Source organism: Hyla sarda, chromosome 3, assembly GCF_029499605.1.
Source record: "Hyla sarda isolate aHylSar1 chromosome 3, aHylSar1.hap1, whole genome shotgun sequence".
Lineage (NCBI taxonomy): Eukaryota > Metazoa > Chordata > Amphibia > Anura > Hylidae > Hyla > Hyla sarda.
Window position 1 is genome coordinate 76,594,629 of NC_079191.1, and position 9,194 is coordinate 76,603,822.

Genomic DNA, 9,194 nt, shown 5'->3' on the forward strand with positions numbered 1-9,194 from the left:
AGGGATTTATTCTGATTGCCATATTAGAGTTGGGAAGTATTTTTTTTTTACCCCTTGCACAGGGCAACTGGCAATAGCCTAAGGCTAGGTTTCCACACAGGGATTTTTCTGGTGTTTTTTTGGGGAAAACTGCCACTGTTTTTGAGCCAAAGTCAAATTACACTTCATGAATCATATGGGGTCCCAGTGGTCATATTCCCTATTCTTAGGATAGAAGATACATTTTTTTAATTCTATCCAGGAGTGCTCCTTTAACTCATCAGAGGGTTATGCACTTCTAACAACCCACCAGTAGTTGTGAGCTATCAATGCATTAATTAAAAAAAAAAAAAATAATGTTAATACAATATTATAAGCTCTGTAAATAGTATCAGCCATAATCCATAAAACCAGCAAAAATATTAGTCATAGGGGTGTTTCTAGGACCTAAAACATCTTAGGACATCAAAGTTGTGAGGCATAGCACCATTCATAGCATGGAAAAAGTGTTTTTGTGATGAACCCTGTTTTTTGACACCCTGAGATAATGGGTGAGATTTATCAATCAGCCTGAAATCCTAAATGTATGTTTTTTCCCAAAGCAACCAGACACAGCTGTGATTGGTTGTTATGGGAAAAAACAGCCAATTAGGGTTTCAGGCTGATTGATAAATCAGGGCCAATATCTTTGACAGCCTCTTTGACATTGAATGGAGAAGCAATGCACATATTCAACTGACTCTCCTTTCTAACGGGGATGGGAGACATGGACCAGTTTAGCTAAACCCAACTTTCTGGATTTTTTTCTTCAGTAGGGCTGTGTGCTACTGAAGACAGTGACTCTATCAGGGCATGGTGTGGGTTTGGATCTCCATCAATTCCTAAAACAAGGGGGCCTTGGAGATCTACAGGCAGCCTGAATTCCATCCATTTGAGGACCAAGGGACGTACTTGTCCCATGATTTTATTGCCTGTATCATCTGATTAAGAACTTAAAATACTTTTTTTTTGTTTGAGTCAAAATATTAGTTATTATCAACAAATGGATCTAGCTTTTTGCCAGTTATTTCATGAAATGGCTTAGTTACAGCAACTGAAGTGTACAAAAATGTTTTTTTGCTTCTTTTGGTGTTCCATAAAAAGTGACCTAAATAGTCAGATGTTATTGGATCATCTGATATTTGTTGTTAGACTTGTGTTTGACAACAACAAAAGTTTTTTTTCGGTTGACATTTTCAGGTACATCCTGACACCCTGGTACTTAACCCCTTAACCCCTTAAGGACCCAGCCCAAATATACCTTAAGGACCTGGACATTTTTTGAACATTTGACCACCATCAGTTCAAGCATTAATAACTCTGGGATGCTTTTACCTTTCATTCTGATTCCGAGCTTGTTTTTTCGTGACATATTCTACTTTATGTTAGTGGTAAAATGTTGTCGATACTTGTATATCTTCTTGATGAAAAATTCAAAAATTTGATGAAAAAATTTTTGATGAAAATTTTGCATTTTTTTTTTACTTTGAAATTCTCTGCTTATAAGGAAAATGGATATTCCAAATAAATTATACATTGATTCACATACACAATATGTCTACTTTATGTTTGCATCATAAAGTTGACAAGTTTTTACTTTTGGAAGACATCAGAGGGCTTCAAACTTCAGCAGCAAATTTCAAATTTTTCACAAAATTTTCTAAATCAGAATTTTTCATGGACCAGTTTAGTTGTGAAGTGGATTTAAAGGGCCTTCATATTAGAAATACCCCACAAATGACCCAATTATAAAAACTGCACCCCTCAAAGTATCCAAAATGACATTCAGTAAGTGTGTTAAACCTTTAGGTGTTTTACAGGAATAGCAGCAAAGTGAAGGAGAAAATTCAAAATCTTCATTTTTTACACTCGCATGTTCTTGTAGACCCAGTTTTAGAATTTTTACAAGTGGTAATAGGAGAAAAAGCCCCCCAAAATTTGTAACCCAAATAAGGAAATACCTCATATATGTATGTCAAGTCTTCGGTGGGTGCAGTAGAGGGCTCAGAAGGGAAGGAGCAACAATGGAATTTTGGAGAGTGAATTTTGCTGAAATGGTTTTTGGGGGGCATGTCACATTTAGAAAGCTGGGGTGCCAGGACAGCAGAAAACCCCACATGGCATACCATTATGGAAACTGCACCCCTCAAGGCACATAACAAGGGGTCCAGTTAGCCTTAACACCCCACAGGTGTTTGACAACTTTTAGTTAAAATCGGATGTGTAAATGGAAAAAAAATGTTTTTCATTAAAGTTGTTTTTTCCCCAAATTTACTATTTTTTACAAAGGGTAATTGGAGAAAATGCCCCCCAAAATTTGTAACCCCATCTCTTCTGAGTATGGAAATATCCCATGTTAGGACATAAAATGCTCTGCGGGCGAACTACAATGCTCAGAAGAGAAGGAGTCACATCTAGCTTTTTGAAAGCAAATTTTGCTGAAATGGTTTTTGGGGGGGCATGTCTCATTTAGGAAGCCCCTGTGGTGCCAGAACAGCAAAAAATACCCACATGGCATACCATTTTGCAAACTACACCCCTTAAGGAATGTAACAAGGGGTACAGTGAGCCTTAACTACCCACAGGTGTTTGACGAATTTTTGTTAAATTTGGATGTGTAAATGAAAAAAAATTTTTTTTTAACTAAAATGCAGTTTTTTCCCTAAATTTTACATTTTTACAAGGGGTAATAGGAGAAAATGACGCCCAAAATTTGTAACCCCATTTCTTCTGAGTATGGAAATACCCCATGTGTGGACGTCAAATGCTCTGCTGGCGAACTACAATGCTCAGAAGAGGAGGAGTGCCATTGAGCTTTTGGGAAGATAATTTGTTTGGAATGGTAGTCAGGGGCCATGTGCATTTATAAAGCCCCCTGTGGTGCCAGAACAGTGGACCCCCCATATGTGACCCCATTGTGGAAACTACAACCCTCACAGAATTTAATAAGGGGTGCAGTGAGTATTTACACCCCTCTGGCGTTTGACAGATCTTTGGAAAATTAAATTTTTCATTTTCACGGACCACTGTTCCAAAAATCTGTCAGACACCTGTGGGGCATAAATGCTCACTGTACCCCTTATTACATTACATGAGGGGTGTAGTTTCCAAAATGGGGTCACATGTGGGGGGTCCTTTGTTCTGGCACTATGGAGGCTTTGTAAACACACGTGGCCTTCAATTCCGGACAAATTATCTCTTCAAAATCCCAATGGCGCTCCTTCTGTTCTGAGCATTGTAGTGCGCCAGCAGAGCACTTTACATTCACATATGGGGTATGTTCTTACTCATTTTTGTATTGATTAGACTTTTTGATCACTCTATATTCATTTTTTCATGATATAAAAAGTGACCAAAAATACTCTATTTTGGACTTCTGAATTTTTTTGCGTGTACGCCATTGACGTGCGGTTTAATTAATGATATATTTTTACAGTTCGGACATTTCCACACAGCGATACCACATATGTTTATTTTTATTTACACAGTTTTTTTTTTTTATGGGAAAAGGGGAGTGATTCAAACTTTTATTAGGGAAGGGGTTAAATGACCTTCGTTAATTTTTTTTATAGGGACACTGCCCACACTGATCTTTTACCCTGATCCCTGCAAAGCCTTAGCTTTGCATGGATCAGCGAGATAGGGGCTTGATTGCTCAAGCCTGTGGCTCAGGCTTGGAGCAATCAAACGCTGATCGGACGTGAAGGAGCAAGGTAAGGGGGTCTCCGCTCGCGTCCTAGCTGATCGGAACATCAGCCCGACTGCGATGTCCCGATCAGCCCGACTGAGCTGTCGGGAAGCGTTTACGGTGCCGCACGCTATTAGCCCAGGGACCGACCCGGTGGGATGCGTGGTCACGCCATGAACCCGTTTTAAACACCGGGAACGGGCAAGGGGCGTACAGGTACGCACTTCGTCCTGAAGGAGTTAAGGACCCAGGGCGTACCTGTACGCCCGTGGGAATTCCGGTCCCCGCCGCTTGCCGGGTGGGGACTGGACGGGGATGCCTGCTGAAATCGTACAGCAGGCATCCCGTGGAAACCCCTGGGGGGCCCTGAGTCAATTCAGACCGGCGATTAGCGGCGATTCAGGGTCAATCAGGTCTCCCGTGACCTGGAAAAAGGGTGATAAGTGACGAGATGCCACCTATCACCCTTTACCAGCAGGAGTGAGGTGGCACGGGTGCCACCTCACAATCACCGAGCCTGCTGGGAGGTGATCAGGCAGCGATCGGGCAAGTCGGGGGTCCGTCCATCAGCGCAGGTGGAGGTCCCTGGCATTGACGTGGAGGGTCCCTGGAATTGGCATCGGCGGAGGTCCCAGGCGGCGGCAGCAGCTCCCTCAGTGGCTCTGGCAGGATACAGCAGGGGGTGAGTTGTTCGCCTCCTGCTGTTGCAAAGCAACAACTCCCAGCATGTACAGCCAAAGGGCATGCTGGGAGTTGTAGTTTTGCAACAGCTGGTGGCAAAAACTACAACTCACAGCATGCCCTTTGGCTGTTTGTGCATGCTGGGGTTTGTAGTTATTCAACAGCTGAAGGCACTTTTTTTCTATGAAAAAGGTTGCCTCCAGTTGTTGCATAACTGCAACATCCAGCATGCACAAACAGCCAAAGGGCATGCTGGGCGATGTAGTAGTGTGCCTACAGCTGTTGCATAACTACAGTTCCCAGCATGCCCTTCGGCTGTCAGTGCACGCTGCAAGTTGTAGTTTTGCAACAGCTAAAGGCACACTAGTTGCGAAACACAGAGTTTGTTACCTAACTCAGTGTTTTGCTACCAGTGTGCCTCCAGCTGTTGCAAACTTCAACTCCCAGCATGCACTGACAGACTATACATGCTGGGAGTTGTAGTTTTGCAACAGCTGTAGGCAGACTGGTTGTGAAACACTGAGTTAAGTAACAAACTGTGTTTTGCAACGAGTGTGCCTCCAGCTGTTGCATAATTGCAACTCCCAGCATGCATGGACAGCCAAATGGCATGCTGAGAGTTGTATTTTTGCAACAGCTGGAGGTTTGCCCCCCCCCCCATGTGAATGTGAGTACATTCACACGGGCGGGGGTTTACAGTGATTTTCCCGCTGCAAGTTTGAGCTGTGGCAAATTTTCCGCCGCAGCTCAAACTCCCAACGGGAAACTCGCTGTGTACCCCTGCCCGTGTGAATGTACTCAATAAACAATACACTACATTACACAAAATAAAAAATAAAACACTACATATACATATACCCCTACACATTTACCCCCCTCCCCCCGAATAAAAAAACAAAACGTCTCGTACGGCAGTGTTTTCAAAACGGAGCCTCCAGTTGTTGAAAATCAACAACTCCCAGTATTGCCGGACAGCCACAGACATCAAAACATGCTGGGAGTTTTGCAACAGCTGGAGACACCCTGTTTGGGAAAACTGTTGTAGGGTATTTTTGTGGCGGATGCAAATCCCCAATTTAGTCCTCAAATGCGCATGGTGCTCTCTCGCTTTGGAGCCCTTTCGTATTTCAAGGCAACAGTTTAGGGCCACATATGGGGTATTTCCGTATTCGGGAGAAATTGCGTTACAAATTTTGGGGGGCTTTTTCTCCTTTATGAAAAGGTAAAGTATGGGTCTACACCAGCATGTTAGTGTAAATTATTTTTATTTTTTACACTAACATGCTGGTGTTGCCCCATACTTTTAATTTTCACATGCGGTAAAAGGAAAAAAAGCCCCCCAAAATTTGTAACACAATTTCTCCTCAGTACGGAAATACCCCATATGTGGCCACAAAGTGCTCTTCAGGCACACAACATGGCTCAGGAGTGAGAGCACTCCATGTACATTTGAGGTCCAAATTGGTGATTTGCACAGGGGTGGATGATTTTACAGTGGTTCTGACATAAACCCAAAACAATAAATACCCACATGTGACCCCATTTTGGAAGCTACACCCCTCCACAGAATGTGATAAGGGGGGGGGGGGTACAGTAAGCCTTAACACCCCACAGGTGTTTTACGAATTTTCATTAAAGTTGGATGGGAAAATGAAAAAAAAATGTTTTCATTCAAATGCTGGTGTTACCCTAAATTTTTCATTTTCACATGGGAAAATAGGAAGAAAAAGCCCCCCAAAATTTGTAGCCCCATTTCTTGAGTATGGAAATACCCCATATGTGGATGTAAAGTTGTTTGCAGGCAAACTACAATGCTCAGAAGAGATGAAGCTCCATTGGGCTTTGGAGAGAGAATGTGCCTCATTTACTAAGAGTGTCGGGTTTTTACTAGTGGGAAAAGTTGTTTCAGACTTGCAGGATTCCACACTATTTACTATTGGGAAAAGTAGGGAACATTTTCTGACCAGCTTTTTCTAGGTGGAAATTTCCAGTCATTTATCCACAGGATTTTCTGTTAATTCAATAGTAAATTGGTTGGGTTGTGACACAACACCCCTTTTGAACCGGCCACGCTCCCTTTGAAACAGACTATGCCCCCTTTTTGGCTTTTCACAGTGCAATGTCGGGTTTGTCGGATTTTCCAGGAACAGACTGTCGCACACTGGCGCAGGCTGGCACAGACATGTCGCAGACACTCTGCGCAAAAATAATCAGACAAAAACTGGTCGGTTTCAGCTTAGTAAATGAGGCCCAATGTGTCCGAAATTGAAGGCCATGTGTGTTTACAAAGTCCCCATGGTGCCAAAACAGTGGACCCCCCCATCACATGTGACCCCATTTTGAAAACTGCACCCCTAACAGAATTTAGTAAGGGGTACAGTGAGCATTTACACCCCACAGGTGTCTGACAGATTTTTGGAACAGTGGTCTGTGAAAATGAAAAATTTAATTTTTCATTTGCACAGCCCACTGTTCCAAAGATCTGTCAAGCGTCAGTGGGATGTACATGCTCACTGCACCCCTTATTAAAATCTTTAAGGGGTGTAGTTTCCAAAATGGGGTCACATGTGGGGGGGGGGGGGGTCCACTGTCCTTGCAGATGCACATGGCCCCCGACTTCTATTCTAACCAAATTCTCTCTCCAAAAGCTCAATGGGGCTCCTTCTCTTCTGAGCATTGTAGTTCGCCCGCAGAGCACTTTACATCCACATATGGGGTATTTCCTTACTCAAAAGAAATGGTGTTTTGGGAGGCTTTTTTTTCCTATTACCCCTTGTGAAAATGAAAAATTTGGGGTAACACTAGCATTTTAGTGAAAAAAATCTAATTTTTCATTTTCATGTCCAACTTTAGCGCAAATTGGTCAAACACCTGAGGGGTGTAAAGGCTCACTGTACCCCTTGTTACGTACCTTGAGGGTAGTAATTTCCAAAATAGTATCCCACGTATTTTTTATTTTGCTGTTCTGGCACCATAGGGGCTTCCTAAATTTGACATGCTCCCCAAAAACCATTTCAGCAAAATTTGCTTTCCAAAAGCCAAATGTGACTCCTTTTCTTCTGAGCATTGTAGTGCACCCGTAGTGCACTTGACGTCCACGCATGGGGTATTTCCATACTCAGAAGAGATGGGGTTACAAATTTTGTGGGACATTTTCCCCGATTACCCCTTGTAGAAATGTAAAATTTGGGAAAAAACTGCATTTTAGTGAAAAAAAAAATTTCATTTACACATGTGGGGTGTTAAGACTCAGTGGACCCCTTGTTATGTTCCTTGAGGGGTGTAGTTTCCAAATTAGTATGCCGTGTGTTTTTTTCTTCAGTTCTGGCCCCATAGGGGCTTCCTAAATGTGGCATGCCCCCCAAAAACCATTTCAGAAAAACTCACTCTCCAAAATCCCATTGTCGCTCCTTCCCTTCTGAGCCCTCTAGTGCACCCACAGAGCACTTTACATCCACATATGAGGTTTTTCCTTACTCAACTTACTCAAGAGAAATTGGGTTACAAACTTTAGGGTGATTTCTTTGTACCCCTTGTACAAATTCAAAAACTGGGTCTACAAGAACATGCGAGTGTAAAAAATGAAGCTTGAATTTTCTCTTTCACTTTGCTGCTATTCCTGTGAAAAACCTAAAAGGTTAACACACTTTCTGAATGTCATTTTGAATACTTTGAGGGGTGCACTTTTTATAATGGGGTAATTTATGGGGTATTTCTAATATGAAGGCCCTTCAAATCCAGTTCAAAACTGAACTGGTTGCTGAAAAATTCCGGACCTTTGATGCCCTCTGATGTCTTCCAAAAGTAAAAACATGTCAACTTTATGATGCAAACATAAAGTAGACATATTGTATATGTGAATCAATATATCATTTATTTGGGATGTCCATTTTCCTTATAGGGTGTGTTCCCACCTGGCATATATGCAGCGTATTTCACGCTGCGCAAAATTTACGGCAGCAGTGGGAAATATGCTGCATATTCCTTGCTCACTATACACAAACGGCTTTCCGGCGGAGGCAGAGCTGCGCGTCACAGTCATGCCGGCACATGGCCCTGCCTCTAAAACTCACTACACTCATAGGGCTGCTGCCAGAAAGTCCTGTGTGTATAGTGAGCGGGGAATACAAAGTGTTTTTCCTACTGCTGCTGCAAATTTTGCGCAGTGTGAGATATGCTGCTTATATGTCCAGGAGGAACGCACCCTTTAGGCTAGGTTCAGACTATGGAATCTCCGGGCAGAAAATTTCCGCCCGGAGACTCCGAGTTAAGCCTGCGCCGACTGAATTAGTCGGCGCTAGGACTGCGCGGACACTGCAGTCTCCTATAGACTGCTATGTGTTCCGCTAGGATTTCCGCCTGAAGAAAGAGCAACCCCTTTCTTCAGACGGAAATTTTCTAGCGGATTTTTCATCCGGATTTTCCGCTTCACAAATTCCGAAGTGTGAATTTGTGAATGGAAAACCATTCACTACAATATACATTATAGTAAGCGGAATTTCTGCCGGAAATTTCAAAGCGAAAATTCCGGTGGAAATTCTGTAGTCTGAACCTAGCCTAAGAGAAAGTTTCAAAGTTAAATAAATACAAAATTTACAAATTTTTCATTCAATTTTTACATTTTTCACCAAGAAATGATGCAAGCATCGACAAAAATTTACCACTCACGCCCGGTCACCGCCCCCGAACCCGTACGCGCTGACAGGTAACGTACTCCTAATTTCTAGACCTTCCCTTCCTCTCTTGGTCTTTCCCTTACTCACCTCTAGCCCTCAACTTCTCCTTATCTCCTCTTTCTCTCTCTCCC